Source organism: Melospiza melodia, chromosome 12, assembly GCF_035770615.1.
Source record: "Melospiza melodia melodia isolate bMelMel2 chromosome 12, bMelMel2.pri, whole genome shotgun sequence".
Classification (NCBI taxonomy): Eukaryota; Metazoa; Chordata; class Aves; order Passeriformes; family Passerellidae; genus Melospiza; species Melospiza melodia.
Genome location: NC_086205.1, coordinates 12,677,984 through 12,693,945, shown reverse-complemented (window position 1 = coordinate 12,693,945; position 15,962 = coordinate 12,677,984). Strand labels below are relative to the sequence as shown.

At 41.1% G+C, this 15,962-nt stretch overlaps 1 protein-coding gene across 1 annotated transcript in view; it reads left to right on the top strand.

The window, feature by feature from the left end:
- IRS1 (insulin receptor substrate 1) overlaps window positions 1–10,532 on the top strand; it is a 48,488-nt gene extending 37,956 nt beyond the window's left edge. The window contains exon 2 of the mRNA XM_063166825.1: window positions 9,466–10,532. The gene's annotated coding sequence lies outside the window, so the exon portion shown is untranslated. The remainder of the gene's footprint in view (window positions 1–9,465) is intronic.
- Window positions 10,533–15,962: the final 5,430 nt, after the last annotated feature.

Sequence of the window (15,962 nt, the reverse complement as noted above, 5' to 3'; positions counted from 1 at the left end):
GCAGTCATTCAGGCTTTTAAGATTTTGCTGAATGAAACTCAAAAGAAACAGCAGTAAAATACTTGATTTGTCTAATTGGTCTTTATCATTTGGATTTAATTCACAGCTGTATCCAAATAGGGCTCCCCCCTGCCCAAGTGCCTTCCAGGTGCTGCCTCCTCTGCTCTTCAACCTTGAGATAGCTTCATTGTGTTGAATGAGATTTTGTTTCCTTTGTGCCCTATATTTACTGTTTTCTTGTTACTATGGTTCCTGGAAATAAATTAGTTGACAGTTGTTTTGAAAACCTAATCTATATACAAACAAGTTTTTCAGTGTTTAAATACTGCAATGAAGAGTTTAGCATGGACTTTCTCAGAGCTTATTAAAGTGCTCAGTGTTGTTACTGAGGTTAATCCCATGGCAGTCCGGGGTACTTTGATTGCTAATTCAGTAGGAGGAGAAGGGTACAGCTCTTGTTTTACCAATGAAGCATTATTTTCTGATGTTGGAATTTTTTTGTCTTGTTTGGTTTTTTTCTCCAGCTAAAAATTCTATTGCATGTAGAGTTTTCTTAATTTTATAAATCTGTTGTAATGTGGAATAATGCTTGGCTGTATGTAGTCACACTCAAATGCTATTTATTTTTGTAAGCATTGATAATTTTGCCTCCCATCCTCGTGCATATGGGTTGTTGTAGTTTCAGATCATGGAGCACAAAACATACATTTCCCACAAAAAATATATTCTTCAGTTTGTAGGAGTGATCCAGGAACAAGGCATTTTCTCAGTTCTTTTTATTCTCAGCAGTGTGTGGCTGCCCAATGGTTTATTTATAGCACCTTGTCCAGATGCTGCCCTGCGTCTGTCTTCATGTGGGCACTGTCAAGACATTACCACCCTGCTGTGTGCCCCTGGCACAGCCTGAACTCTGCTGGCAGGTAGCAGTTCTCAGCTCACAGGCAAGGTGCTGAGACGCAGGAGGATTGGGGCAGAAAAACTGTGCCCTAGATATTACAGTGACTGTGCATGTTTGAGACTTCGCAACTTCCTCCTCCTCACTATAAAATTTCATGTAGAAAATAGATGGGGTTTTATCTTTTCCTTGAGACTAAGACAGAGTAACTTGAGTAAAACTACAGAGCAAATCAAACCAAGGGCAGAATTAGATTTCAGGTCTTTCTGCATGTGGCTGTGTGCTTGTCCAACTGGCTGTAGGTTGTATGCCCCAACCACAGCACTTCACTGTTGGCAGCTTTTGAGTATGGCTGATGCTTTGAATTTCAGTTATCAGCCTAAGTGTCAAAGGAGTCTGAGCACCAGGTTTGAAGTGCTGGGAAGAGGAAGATGCCATGTGAGTCTTAGAGAAGTTTTGCAGTTTATTGCAGACAAGGAAGGTAAAAAGGTCAGGTCAAATGAGTGCAAATTATTAGAAATAAATTGTGAATGTATGTGGATGAAACATGAAAATGCATTCATACAGAAACAAATGATGTTGTATGTCAGTAGTTTTCTAGGATTTCTTATCTTGGTCTGCAAAGCAGAAAACAATGTGTCAAAGCAGTAATTGTAGTTAATTTCATGTCAGACTGATACCTCAGTGGTACCTCAGTGAAAAACTAAATCTGTGGTTAAACTATTGTTTTCTAGTCCAGCTTCAAGATGTAACAAGCTTGGCTGTTGCTCTTTGCTTTATACCAAAGCCTTCTCCTTTCCCTTTATTAAAGCATAGCCTCTAATTTGTTTCCAGCTCTTTCTGCTGTATGGTAGTTTTTATACTACAGAGTAGCAGACAGTTTCAAAATAATGGATTCTTTTCATTCTACCTTGGCTTTCCAAACTTCTTGGTACAATTTTGTCAACTTCATGATATTTCATTTGTTCTTGTCCCTTCCCTGCTTTGTATTCTAGGCATGCTTCTCACAATGTGTTTTCCAGTACGTCCTTATTAACCTTTTTTGATACTTAATGCACTGTTGTTTTGAATTGAGGAAGTGTTTCATCCAAAATCACTGCAGAACTTCCTTCCCACGCTGCTGCCCAGACATGCTGCAGACTAGCTGCTTAATTTGCACTGGCAAAATTTCAAACTGAAGGTCAGCTGGCCAGGTTATCCCCCTGTGGGGCTTCTGTATCCCTTCCTAAATGCCATTTTTCTTCTGTTTGTTCTCTGTTTTCCCTTTATTTGTCCATTGGGAGAAAAATGGCTCCGGAAAAGTTGAATGGTGTGACTCCTTCCTTACTTTAAATTGTAACTCTCACAATTTAGCATGTATCATGGAAACAGTTTCAAGGCACTTTAGGCTATTTATTTAGGGTTTTTTACATGTTGTCAGAGAAAAGTAAATCTATCAGAAAATGAGCATTTTAAAGTTGGGTCAGAAAAGCACAAGAGAAAGTGGTAAGGTTTGGCTTCTGGAATGGGGAACCAGCCCTGAGTGCCAGAATGGCATGTGAAATACATATTCACAGAAAGATAAGGATATTCAGCAGCTGAAATATATTCTGATTATGTGGTAGCTACACTGTGTGTTATGTGTTGCTAAGCTCTATTGCTGATGTAATTTACTTGATATAATATGAGCACAGCTTCAGTGCACTCAATTTGGATCAAAATTAATTGTGTATATTTAAATTGCTGACAAGCTGAGGGGGTGTGAGTGCATCTAAAGGCACCCAGGTCATCTGCTTCCCTATAGTCAGAGCAGTTGTAATGATTCCCAGCATTGGTGAGTTTGCTGAATTCGAAACTACCATTAAAGTAATTTATTTTGAACTCCTAAGAAATTTCCTAAAAAAGCTCCTTTGAAGAACAAATTGCATAATGATGTTGTTTCTGGGTTCCCCTTATTAATATTGTCGCTATTTGGTTATATGTTTGATAAAGGTAGAAACTGAGCAGTGTTTTCTCTTGAAGGATACAGCCATACAAAGTGTACTTCACCAGAGCTTTCTCGAACTGGATGTGGATTATTGGGTCATCATGAGAGGTGTGAATGCCACAGATTCTTCAGGGTTAGACTCTTCAGACTCGTGAGCTGAACAGTATGAATTCCAAAATAAGGAATGATCCCAATTGTAGAATTTGCAAGTCTATTTGAATCTTAAAGACACAAGCAGTGTTGTCCTGTGAGGACTAAAGCTATTAATGAGGTGGTGCTCATTTAGGGTTTGATACTGCTTTCATTATTGCAGTCTGGGGAGGAGAGGAGACCTTGGCCAGCAGTGGCTTTAGCTGAAGGATATCAAACACAAACGGCGCTGCCAAGTGTATTAGAGGAGTTTTATGAGAAGATTTGGAATGAACTTGGAGTATTGATCCCTGGCTTCGTAGTAACATCATTATTTTCAGTCCCGAAACAAAGGGATTTTCTCTCTGTTGTAAGCCAGACTCAACCTTTAGCTGATTACTCAGACTATTAGTAAAGGAAGGGAAAGATTCACACCTTCAGTCCTTACAAAGTTTGAAGACACAAACATGAGAATCCCATTTATAGCACTACACCTTTTAATGAGAAAGACTCTGCCCGTGTTTTTCATTTCATAGAAATCAACCAACCACAAACCTACAGGCTGCATCTTGGATTTTTGTTACTTGCAACTGCTGGACACTTGTTTTGTTTTATGGCTTGCTTAGCTGTGCCAACACAAGAAAAGTTGTAGAATTTCTGTACAAAACATGCTATTGAGTTTAAGCTCTTTCTTTCTAAACTTAATTGTATTTTGTTTCTTTTAATCTCCCAAAACCACAAAAATTTGGAAACTTCTTTTTTCAAAGTTGAAAAGATGAAATATTTAATCAGAAATTCAGTATTTGGGTCATCAGTCTTGTTCAAACCCCTAACTGCTACTGATTTTGTGTAATAAAGCAGAATATCCCTTCAGTATTTTTTCTATATAGAAACTTTGTGATTTCCTTTTTCCAGTATGTGTTATGCCAGTGCAGAGAGCTGGCTGGTGTCCTCTTTTTGGTGGAACCAGGCAAATGTGACCTGCAGCAGCTTCCCTCTCTCCCGTGGCAGGTGCTCGGGGCAGGCAGCCTTGGCTTTGTGTCTGTGGCCGCAGCCTTTCTTGCTGACCTTAGTGATGGGTTGAGTTTTCTCATGAATGAGTTTAAATCAGGTTGACATGCTGTAAAGCTGAAATCAAACATACGAATTCTTTGCCGGGCAGAAGCTCATCCAAAGAATGTGTGTGGTTTAGCTTGTGCTTTCCCACTGTACTTACATCCCAGGAAATGGGTTCAGAAATGTAAAAACCTGGTTCTGGCTCATCATCTTATTTTTAAAGTCTCATTGTTGTTGTTTTTTCCCACCTTCTATTTCTGGGGAATAAAAGAATATTTTCTGCTGTAGTGAGGATGGCTTTGGTTTTTTTCCAGGGCTGTACATGAACTTTGTCTGAACTAATAGCAGAAAGCTAGTATCATCTGTAAGTGGTCTTTAGGTTCCTTCCTCCAGCAGTGAATGACCTCTATAAAAGACAAAACCGGGTGGAAGCACCAAATTCACTTATTCTGCTTTATAGGAAAGGACTTGGTGAAACCCAATCTTCAGTAATTCCCCATTTAAGACGTGCACGGGAAAGCTGAAATAGGCATTTTGGGGTACAAGGAAGAAAAGCTTATCTATTAAATGTAGATTACAGCCTGACAAGTTAAATAGCAATGTTGTAATGACTTTGTTTGGTTCTGTTTGGAATTGCTTTTGTTCGACCCGGGCTGCAATTAACGCGCTGGAGCAGCCATTGTTCCTGCCCGCATTCCTTGGCTCTTGCGGCGTCCGGGAGGGGGGAAGCGCTGCAGCTTATTTGCATCTCTTTGAAAAGGAGTTACTTGAACTAGCTGAAATTTTGGTCGATGTTTTTAATTTATCCGAAGGAGATGAGTCCCGTGCCTGTGTGCACGTTGGTAATGCCGGGGGAAATGTAAACAGGCACTGCTTGTGCTCACCGCGTGGGGAGCGCGGCACGGGGCTGCGTTGGGTTTGTGCGGGGCAGGTGCGCAGCGTGTGCTTGGAATTAGTGATGGCTCATGCAGGTGTCACCAAGACGAGCTGTGTAAGAGTTCCTCAAGACTTCTTAAGGTGTTTACTGTGTATGGGATCTCTGAGGACACCCCGTTATAGCTGTCCAGGCAATGGTGCGGCGGGCTGCGCGGAGAGCTCGGCTGGTGGAATCCTGCGTGAGTCCTCCCGGGGATGTTCTCAATGGCTCTCCTTTTGTTCCGAGCTTTTCTTCATGAGCTTTTTATTTTTTATGAGCTAGATTTGTTCATTATGTGGGAAGCCGCCACACACAGAATGAGGTGATCTGTATGATCCTAAAGTAAACAACAAATGCGCTTCTAAAACTTTTTGTTTATGACTCGTAACTGTGTCAGGGAGTCTTCACCTAGTCCTTGCTCATGGTTTCAAATGAGGGGTTGATGTGATAGGTACAGTTCTGGAAAATGTGTTTGGATTAACAAGGTTAATGGCAGAGCTGCAAAATATCCTCATTTGGTAGATTGAGAAAATAATCGATATTTTCTTCAGTCAAGAACTATCTTTTCATTGCCCTGGCTGTGTCACCTGTGGAGTTGTTTCCCAAACAGATGCCAGCTGACCCTGGGAAGGGGTCACAGTTGCTGAGCAGGTCTGATGTTTGGGAGCTGTGTTTTGCCCTGCTGTGTTAATCAGTGACAAAGTAGTTGCATTTATTTGCTGACATGATGGTGGAACTTCAACAGCAACTTCATGGTATTGGATTGTTTTGAAATTAAATGACTCTTTGGAAAGGCAATTCTATTGGTGTGTTAGGGACAAAACACATTATTGGCTCTTAATTGCTAATGGAAGTTTAAGTTGGCTACTGGAAAGCCTTTTGCTGGAACATTGCTTGAGTTTTCACTTATATTTGCTTTGTTTTATTTTTTTCCTCCTTGGTTACTTTCAAAGAGAATGGAGTGTAAGGAAGGAGTAAGGATTACATTTTAAGTGTAGTTTAGCAACACCTCTATGTTATGTATGAAAATTCTGTTTAACTTCAGAAAAGATATATTAAGCTGTCTAGACACTCTGCTCTTAGTTCAAAATTTAGGTACTCTTCTTCTCCAGCTTCCCAATAATGGAAATAAAATGAAATATCACCTTATTTTTAGTTACTGGATTTAAGAATGGGATTTCAGCTGTAATAGGAACTGCAGCTAGCTGTGCTGTATCCATCCTGGACTAAGAGATTTGAGAAGGAAGCTTTGCCAGCTGGAACGTGCCTCAGTGTTATCTGCATGTGTGTTGTAACAGATGTTGAGCAGAGACTACTTGTCAGAGGTACCTTGTAGGAACTTTTAAAGATGCTTGTTTGTTTCAGTACATTTTTCTTGCATCACTAACTTTTTCCATAAAGTCAACCACAAACTGCATTATTGGGGACTCCAGCTGAAACTTGTGGTGAATAGGAAATAGATTAAACACAGGTTTTCCCTTTTCTCTGGTTGCCAGCAGTGATGTCAGTAGTTTTAATGATCCTTACCTCAGCTCGCTGCTGTCCTCACACTCTCTATTAGAACACTTGTCCTCTGCACTGTTTTGTGTGTTGTTAAGGAAATGCTGATGGCTGGAGGTATCCAGCCCATTACTTCATTTCCAAATAAGGTTCTTTCACCTTAAAGCACACTGCAATAGCTCACTAAGGAGAGAGGAGATTCAGATTGCTTTGTCAAAAATTCAGGAAATACTCTTTTGAAGTCCAGCAAAGAACATTTGTATGCTAAAAGTGAGGATAGTGCTTTTGGCTGTGCATAAGGCACAAGTAATGGATCCAAGGTTTATAGGATGAGTGTATTTCCAGTGACCTCAGAGGAGCAGCTTTGCTCTCAGATAGTCTGTTTCCTACACATCTGTGTGCATTCAGACAGAGCAAGCACCACTGGACTGTAGCAGTAGTGTGGGTTGTCATTCTCAGTTACTCAATTCGTGGTTTGTTGAAAGAGATTGGTCAGAGGAGTTGGGTATGAAAGCCACTAATTGCAATCAATAGTTTCAGATGGTCCTTAGCAAAGATCTTTGTTGTTTTTTGGTTTTTTTCCCTTCTCAAAATTAGAAGAAAACAAAAACTACCAGTGCATCTTTAGGAGAGGGTGACAGATTTTCATGTTGTGCTGCTGAAGATCTGGAGGTATAAGTACAAGCTTGAAAATGCTCCATGCCCCTGTGTCCTGTCATGCCTGCAGCTGACGTTTGTATGAAATTCAGCCCGTAACAGGTCATGTCCTACATGATTCTGGCTCTTCATCCTGTCTCCAGGATATTTCAGGCTTCTGTGATTTTTCACATTTTTTACACATGTGCAGGACTATAACGTACAAGTGTTTGTAACTGTGGGTTTGTAAACTTCAGTTTTCTTTGCTTAGTGAATTCTTCCAGGAATTGTTTTGTTTTTCCCATAGACTTGTTACCCTCTTTCTTCTTCTGCTCTTCTGACTTTGGAATCCAGGAATAAATGCCCTCCAGTAGTGGTTGAGATGACTTCTTGGCTGTATTGATGGAATTGGTGAGGAGTTGGATGGGACAGGCTGTTTTGTTCAATACATGATGTATTTGAGTTTAGATGACCTCGTTTAGATGAATACTGGTGAAGAGGTGTAGAACTTGGCCCTGATGCTGCAAATCATGTATTATTTATGTTCTTAAAATCTCTCAGTAGAATCAAGTCTGGCCATGTAGAAAAGCTGTTTCTTGCTGTCCTTCCACTTGCCCTGTTGGTTTGGTCCTTGCTGGGGGCACCCAGCAGTTCCTCTGGCCCTGCTGGATGGAAGCTGGATGTGGAACACCCACCTTGGATATGCAGCACGCACATCACGCACACTTTGCCCCTCCATTTCAACAAGACATTTCTCTTTTGTTGCTTGTCTTTATTAATAAAGTATGGCATTACTGGCTAATTTTAGGTCAAATGTAGTTGAAAGCTGACAGCTATGTGAAGCTGTGTATAGATATTTGGGTAGGAACATTCCAGTAGATCGCAATGTGAGTGCAGAGGAAAGTTGAAAGTAAATAAGAGATCTGTGAGATAATTCTCCAGGGAGTTTTCACAGCATACCACACATCATTTGCAGGGATAGGCTTTCCTTTCACTTGAAGGACCACACAAAGTAAATTTTGTTTCTTGTGCAATTAAAGAATATAGGACAGGAGGTCTTTTCAGTTTTTTCAGTTCAACGTGTCTATGGGAAGCCTTTATTTGTACTGAGGAAAGCGCACTGTTTACTTGTCTTTTCAGGAGCACAGTTAATATTGAACAAAGAAATAGACACACTTTTATGTAAAATATGAGTCTTGCTTCAGCAGGTTTTAGCAAAACTATTGAAATGTAAATGCTGGTAGTCCTCTAACCCCAGTTAAAAGACAAGTTGTATTCATTTCAGTGCTGCGTGGTTCGGTCCCCAGTGGGTCTGGCTGCGTGTCAGTGGTGTGCAGGGAGGAACTGGGGCTGTGGTGTGGGAGGCCCAGGGGTGCTGGGCAGTGGGGGCACCCGGGCTCTGTGTGTGGCCAGCCGGTGCCACAGGGCCTCAGGAGCGGTGGGAGGCAGCCCTGGTGCCCCAGCGTGTGACCTCAGCTCTGTGTCCCCCAGCAGGGACCGTGCTCCCCACGGGGGCTGGAGCAGCTGCCAGCGGGACACGAGGCCATCAGCCCCGAGTGCATCCTGCTGGGCACTGCCTTGCTCCTCAGCAGGGCTGGGGCTGACAGCCTGCCTGGGAGAACAGAGTCCAGAGACTTGCTGACCCAGACTGGTGCGCTGTGCACTGGGTCAGGGGGGCTGCAGCAGATGAGGAGAACGGGGGGACAGGGTCAGAGGCAGCTTCTGGTATTCATTCCCCTCTAAACCTGTGCTGTGCATTGTCGGGGCAGGACCTTGTTATTCACCAGCCCTCTCTCAGAGGGAGGCAGAATGTTGATAAATTTATGGGCTTTTGCAGGATTTTCTATGTACAATGTTTTTTTGGACTTGTACGTCAAATAGGGAGTGGTAATGCTGCGCCCTGAATGCTCCATTTCTTGGTCACCCTTCCCAGGCCAGCCTGGTGTTTGCAGGTGGCCAGGAAGGCCTCTTGTAGGGCCTGACATGCAGTGAATCTTTCTTGTAGCTGGTAAAAATGCCAACAGCAGGCTGGTGTTTGGAGCTTTCCTTTCTCTTGTTACAGGAGCTTGTCAGAGTTAATCAGTATGGACATTTAAATTGTTTCTGCTTAGGTGAATCTCTTGCAAGTTTTAAATGTGTTTCTGACTGCTTTGAATTTTATTGCCAACATCTGTTTTAAATGCTTTGGGGATTCACATGCTTGAGTACAGTTCAACTGTGTATGCCATAATTTTTCAAGGTGCTAACACTTTGAGTTTGAATGATAACTCTTTTAAAGAGAAGAAAAACAAAGGAGGGGTGGGAAAATAATTGCAGAAAAGTTTTAAAGTGCTTGTGGTGTTAATTTTCTTTCTCTTTCAATTTCAGAATGATGACCTACACAACCTCAACAAATCCTTCTTTTAAACTCATGGGTATCAGGACTATAAATGTTTCATGCTATCACAACTAGGACCTCACCTCCTCCTTCTCTTCCTCTGTAAATGGGTACGATGCATCCAGTTCAGTTTGTTTACTTTACACAAACCTCAGGAGTTGTTGACTGAGCTGCACATCCTGTGTTGTGCCAAGCAGAAGCACTGTGACACCTGGACAACAAGTCTCTCTTACTTCATCCTCTACCATAAGGACTTAGCTGGCCACATGAACTGATGTGCCCACCACTACATCATGGTGAGAATGGGTATTTTACTAGCACATTTACACAACTTCATTTGCTGCTGAAAATCTGTATGACAAATCATCATTGTAAATTATTACATACAAGACATAATGTTGGTTGAAGAGTATTAAATATTTAACATAGGTTTTGATTTATACATGTACTTTTTTAATTAAAATGTAACTTTTCCTACAGCACATCTTTTTTGATGTGGAACTGAGGTATACTATATTCTGTTGTAAACAGAGTGGGGAACCTGCTTAAAACAAGGCTTCTAAGAATAGAGTAGGGTACTATTCTTGTTTTAAGATTGTAATTCAGAAAATAATATAATACCAGTCATTGGTCCCTGGGCCTTGATTGTACAGTCATATTTACTGATACTATCAGTTGTAAGATAACCCTGATGTTGAGCTGAATTCTTTCCAAAAGAAAAATAATTTTGTACTCCTTGTAAAATAATAGTCTGTATTAACTGCAATGAAGACAAACATTACTGTACATGGGTATTTACAAGCGTCAACTTTAATTCATCAATTGCACAGTAACTGACAACAAATCAGAAAAAAGAAATCAAAGTCTTCCATTGTATATATTGTAAAGAAGAAAAACAAACAAACAAAAAAACCCCAACCAACAGGAAACCACAAAGCAAAATGGAAACAAAAAAAGGATGAACTTTTTAAATTGACTCTTTCCCTGGAATGAAAATGTGGGTGTTTGTAAATTCTGGAAATCTCTTTCTATATGTAATAAACTAGATACTGTTTTATCTGCTGTAGTTGGTTTTGGGTCTTTTTTATTTTCTTGGTAAGCTCTGTCAAATATCTGAAATTGTCCCACCAGGTTTCAGTGATGTTGCCATGGCTTGTCACTGAGAATGGCTGTGGACCACTGTAGCTTAAGAATGAAATGAAGTGTAATTAGGTGGAGTAGGAGCATGCTTCCTTGCATTCTCTCACTGAAGCCCTTGTTTCAGTTTTCTGGAGACTTTTCAGGATACAGCCCCCATTCCACAGAAGGGGAAGGGTTCACAGAATGTAAAATCACTTGGAAGCCATAGCACAACTTCAGCCTAAAATTTAAAAAGCACAACTCAGATGATTGTCTGGAAATCAGTGCAAGAGGCACGACAAGGAAAAATTCTTCTGTGACTCTCCTTTGCTTTACACTGATTCTGTGCAGATGAAAATTCTTCTGTGCATAGCATGTGCAGAGTCTTAATTCTTTTGGGGACTGGAAAAATACTGAGATCATGGATTTTCAAGTAAAATGTTGTTGAAGTGATAATTAAATTTGAAGCCATGTCAGGTCCCCGTTGGTCCCTCGTGCTTCCATGAAGCAGCTCCATGGGCTAGTGCACATTCAAAAGAATTCTTGTTATCAGGAAAAAGCAGGCAGGCACAGCAGCAGCTCTGCCTGTAGGAAGGCTGTCAGCCCTCAAAGAAGGAATTTCTTCCCCTTGAGATATTTCTGATGTCTGGGATTAGGCTGTGGTTAGTGCAGTGTCCTCTTCTGACTGCAGTATAGATGAAGGGGCCATTGCACAGCTGCTCTTCACCTCTCCTTTTGAAGAGGCTTACCAGTCCCTTTGCTCTGCTGGTATTACTGCACATATAAAACCACTCTGACCCTGTCAAGTCAGAATATTCACTTAAGAAAGGACTTGAAGTTTAAGAATGCTTAAATCATTCCAGATTGGGAACAACTGCAGCAGTGGTGATGCTGGCAGAGTGAGGGTGTTGCTGTGTGGAGAGGCTGCAGCCTGAGAGGGATCTGTGCCTGCCCAAGTGCTGCATTGGAAATCTTGGCCTTTGCTGACAGAGCAGTCTCCTCCCAAAGCTTCTGATACCCAGCAGTAGCAGACAAGAGGCTTTGCTGCTTTCTTATGTAGAAAGGGGCAAGTGGATCTGGAGTAGCTCACCTTTTAGCCTTGATAAGCAGTGATCTGGATTTTTCCAAAGAACCATTAATAACTAAAAAGGCAGCACTTGCTTTAAAAAGAAAGCCATGTGCATCAGACCAGTATTTAAATTTGCAAGTTACCCATTTTAATTTTATCTTGTTTTTTTGATCTTTTTTTAAAATTTGGTTTATTTGCAATGAAAGCTTGCATATATTCTGAAGTAAAAACATAAGAACAACTTGCCCTCATCTCCTTTGCCCAGTCTTCTCCATCTTAGTGAATTACATTAAATGTTCACTGTGTTGATTTGGTTGCTGAATATTAGCTTGTGTTGATATTTAAGTGCCTTGCATAGAAAAGTATGTAATGTCGATTGTGCTTGTATTGTTCCAGGTAATTTGCAGAATCTGGCAATTACTAAAGTCACAAGTTTGGAGGTGCTGGAAGCTACTGTTAAGGTTTAAAAGGCACCAGTGAGTTCATTTAATGTTTGTAGGAGTACTTCACAGTTATACCTCCATGAGCAAATTTTGTTCCTAAAACAAAATGAATTCTACAAAAGTGTAGGAATTGACAGTGGTCATTAGGGATGGCAGAGGGATGGTGCTGATCTGGTGGGTTTCCATTCATCTTAATGATGGCACATGGGCAGAGAAGGAACTTGTTAAAGATGTTGATGTGCATAGGGCTTATGTTAATCATTATTTTTTCCTAAGTTAAGTTCAAGATGCCTGTTCAGCAAATGTTTTGAAAATACTTTTGCAACAAAGTGCATTCATAACCAAACCTAAAACTCTTGATTATTGCATAGATTTTTATTCTTATGTATTACAAACTTTAATAAATAGACTATTATGAACTAAACCCTTTTAAATTAAAGTATAAATGCCTCAAAAATACAGTGCTATACGATCTTTTATGAATTCTTTTGCACTGTCTGCCACAGAAGAGATTTGTCATTTCTCTAAGTTTGAAAATGAGCACATGGGATCAGTCCTAGATCAGCTGGTGATCAGATGCTTGGAAGTTTATTTTGTTTTTAATTTTTTTCAAGTGGAAGTTTCTGGTTATTATTTGAATTTTTTTCTGGCTCTGTTACTGGCACAGCTTCAGTGTTCAAAAACTCTCTACTGAATGCATTTTATTAGTGCTATTGGTTGAAAATGAGAGGTTGGAAAAACCATTTGAAGCAGTCTCCAGGAGCACAAGGAGCATTTACACACTTGGGTTTTGGCAAAGATTGCTGTGTTCACGCTCAGTTCGATTGAGTTGATGTGTATGTTGTGGAACTCTAAATAAATTTTTGTCCTTTTAGTATTTGCTACTAACCTCTTTACTTAGTATTTAAAATATCACGTCTTCATAGTCTTGTTTTGGTTTTGTTTCAGTAAAAGTACAAATTCAGAAAGCAAAAAGAGAACTCAAGCCATGTTTATATGCATGTTCTGGTGCTGTAGCCTTACTTGGTGCATATTTAAGAACCAAGCACTGTGTCCATCTTGCTCCCAGCTGACTTTCAGCTGGAGCTGTTTGGTGCCCTGTGTTTCACTGAGGGCTGGGCGATGAGCAGGGTGTGATCAGCCCCCAGCTGTGCTGCTTGGAGCTGTGTGACCAGCACAGCAGAGCAGAGCAGCCTCACGGGGCTCCTGCAAGGCTGAGCTGACGCCAGTGCTTGGGAGCAGCTGGAGTACAGCATTCAATGCCCATGGACTCCATCCGGGGACATGCTGCAGCTCTTGTTCTGCAGCTTCATTCAGACTAAAGAAACAATACTGAAAATAAAGATGTTATGGTAAATTTTTTCCCATTTCCTGTGTGGCCTCCAAGCCATCTTTGGGTGCAGATGATTTTGGGAGTTTTTTGGGTTGGTTTTTTGTTTGTCTGATTTTTTCGACCTGCAGACTTAGAGACTAGTTCAGTGGTGACAGGGAAGTGTAAATACTGTAAAGTGACAGTATTCACCCTTGTCCATTTCACCTTGTATTTATCTACCTATCAGTATTTTCACTGAGATGTGACTTTGAAGATACTGTAAGTAAGTTGTTTGTAAACTTAGCAGATCCCCATTGCAAAAAAAAAAAAAAAAAAAAAAAAAAAGAGTGAAAGTGGAAAAAAGTTCAGGAGTTTCAGTTTAGAGATAAACTTTTATTTTGTTTTTGCATCTTTAAGGTGACACTGTTCTCAAAAAAGATGAAATGAGGAATCTGTGCTTTTCAGATGTTTACTGAAAGAACATTTACACATCCTAGGAGAAGGTGGAGGCCAGTCAAGGACTACTTGAAGCAGGTGTTGTGGTGACTTCTGTATTTAAATATTTTTAGATTGGAAGCTTTTGTTCTACATTTGGAATAGCATTAACAGGATAATTGAATGTTAATGTGTGCCTGCAGTGGGCTTGGATGTCACAGAAAACAGCCCAAGAACTCTGCACGTCTGCTGTAAGACAGAGTAGGGCTGGGTGCAAGGCCTCGAGGGAATGATGGAGGGAGAACTCAAACACTCAGTGCCTTGTGAAGCTTGCTGGGGACAGGTTTTTTGGTAAAAGGGTCTGTGCCATTCTGGATTCCTGATCTGAACTGGTGGATGGTTTGGAAACTGGAACTTTGTGTTAGGGGAATGGAAAGGAATCTGCTGGGAAGTCTCCCTAACACTCCACAACCTATGGAAAGGCTCTGCTTGGTTGGATCCCCAAAACTCCTGTTTCTGTTGTATTAAGACACTTGACAATTGTTTTTGGAGATGGACACCAATAAAATAAAATAAAACCAGTCTGCCTTTTGTAGATGTTGAGTACCTCTAGGAGAAATCAGTGTCTGTATTCAGATAAACTGCATTGAATCAGAACAGCAGGAAGTGGAGCTATGCTGTGTCATGGCTTGGTAAAATGGTTGTGCTTTTTCAACCACTCTTGGACCCTACTTCTGTCTATAGAAATTGAAGTGCTGGTTAATTTCAGGAAATTGACTGGAGAAATTGCCTACAATGTTTGTAGAGGATAGAGCCTTGCAAGGAAAAAAACATTGGAGTAGCAATGCTGCTACAGAACTGATAAAAAATTAAAACAACCGGGTAATGTCTTTGATACTTTTACCAGTAATTTTTGAAGAGGAAAAGTTGTGACTTAGAGCTCTGCTCCTGTCTGTCCATCCAAAGGCTTGTGGGTGGCATTGTATATGGCTGTCACAATCTGTGCCTTTCTTTTTTACTTTTACTTTTTTAACTTCAAAATCAGTCTGGCACCATTTGGCTGTTGGATGTCATGGCTGAACCTTCCTGTCAGCAGGGAGAAAGTCCCTCCTGCTGGGCATGGCTCTGCTCATGGGGCTTTTCCCAGGGTCCATCTCTCAGACTGAGAAGTGAGAAGTCTTTCTCCCCTCGTTTGTTGTGTTTGGTATTTTTATTGTAATAACCAGTGATTAGTTAGATTGAATAAAATGTCTGTTTTGTTGTGAGTTATTTGCTGCCAATAAAGTACAATAAAGTTGAAATGTCAGGGGCTTTCTCCTCAGGTTATTGTGGATGTGGCTACTGTCCTGCTCAGTTTCATCATTGCAGTGGTAGTGCTTTGTTTTCTCACCTTTTTGAAGATGGACTGAAAGAAGAAATTATAATTTTAACTATCTATCAATTTACTGTTTCACCTTCAGCTTGTGAATTTATAACAGCCGTTCATTTTTCTTTGGCCAGTTTGAAATTTGATTAAGGCAGATTTAAGGAAAAAATTTGGTTTTTTTCAGGCAGGAGCCTGAAAGCAAAACAAACCCCACGTTTCTGGCATATCCTGATTCTGCAGTCAGCTGAGCTGGGTGCAAGGCAAACGTGTCACTGTTTCTTCCTCAGGCTGGATCTTTTGAAGTCAAGGCCAAGTTGGCTTTTGTTTTTAAAAGGTTGATGAAAATAAGGTGAGTTCCAGTTCTTGTGGTTGTGGGGTTGTGGTCTTAGTCCAAAACATGCATTTGAGCCCATGCAGGGCCAAAAAAATTTTTTGTCCTTCAAGTGACTAACTTCAGAGAAAAACTGTTGTGTTCTTACACGACAGTGGTGTCTTCAGACAGCGCCGTGGTTCCTCAGAGCCCCTGCACCGCCTCTGGGTGCTTGGCCTCCTGTTCCTCAGCCCTCACCCCCTGCACAGCCGCCCTTTTCCCACAAGCTCTGGCTTTCCTCAGGCACCTGGCAGTGATGTGGCCCCTCCTGACAGCGTGCCCTTATCAGAGGCATGTTTTACATTCATTTCAGCCTCTTCACAGCGTGGCCGCCGCTGTGGGAGGGAACGCGGCCTGCTGGTGGAGAGCGTCC